Source organism: Rattus norvegicus, chromosome 1 (assembly GCF_036323735.1).
Source record: "Rattus norvegicus strain BN/NHsdMcwi chromosome 1, GRCr8, whole genome shotgun sequence".
NCBI lineage: Eukaryota > Metazoa > Chordata > Mammalia > Rodentia > Muridae > Rattus > Rattus norvegicus.
The window spans coordinates 56,090,306-56,091,460 of NC_086019.1; positions in this window are offsets into that span (position 1 = coordinate 56,090,306).

Below are 1,155 nucleotides of genomic sequence, written 5' to 3' on the forward strand. Positions count from 1 at the left end.
GAAAATCCTCACAGTAACGAATGAAGGGCGTGGCTAAATCCGAGAGAGGGGGGCGGGTATTGTTCATTGGCCACTCATGCCCATGCGCACTATGCCTACCCACAGGAATTTTCCAGTCTAGCTTACCGAACCGGTTCATTGAACCCACAGGTTCATCTTGCTCCTGTCCTCTCAAGAAATACAAGGTCCCCACAGTGCTTGTAAAATACAAATCAGTTTACTGTGGCATTGAATACCCATCTCACCTGGAGGCATCTCTTTCCCAGCCCACTCGCGATCCTGCCTCAGACTTCCCAGAGAGCAGGCCCTTCCCATTCCCCTCTACCATCTTGCGAGCATACCTTACAGATAATGTTTTGTAGGGTCCTTCAGTCAACCACACAGGTTCTATGTTCATTTCTCACACCGTTAATTAAATTAAAATTAAATAACTCTGTTATGCTGAGAAAGAGATGCAGACTCAACTGCGACAAAGTGTTCTTACAGCACTTAAGTCACAGGAGGCACAGCAACACGGTTCTTCCTTTCCTGACAGTGTATCTACATCTCCTTACTAAATGTCCAAGTTCTGAGATAGCTGTGTTTGCCTGCCACCCACGAGCTCCCATTCTTCTCAGACGCCTTTGCTCCTACTGCAAAGACTCCCCACAGCTAACAAGAACGGGTAACTTCACCTTAGTCAGATCACTAAGAACTAGGCAGGGTTTTTCTTGGTAAAGTAAAACAAAGTTTCTTGGATTTGGAACATCTCTCAATTGCAACCATTTCAGAAAAAGAAATTAAACATCACTTAGAAGTACATTTGTTCCTTCTTCTTCAGGCCCACTCCCACAAATCCACTGCCTAGGTCAGACCTGCTTGAGTAGAGGTGACCTCTCTCTTCTCACTTACGGTTCAGTTCATTCTCAAGCTCTGTTAACTTAAGAGAGGCTTTCATTTTGTCAGACACATCAGGACCTTGTGAAAAGTGGGGCAGATGCTCTTTAAATATCAGGTTTTCAGGGGCTGCAGAACTGCCAGGTAAGTCTGCATCGTGGCTGGAGAAGAAGAAAACACAAAAGATCATGCATAAAAATACAACTAACTTGCCTAACTAAATTTTCATCAGAATTTACATGTTTCAGTGAAACTTATTCTTTGTTGCATATTATTTCA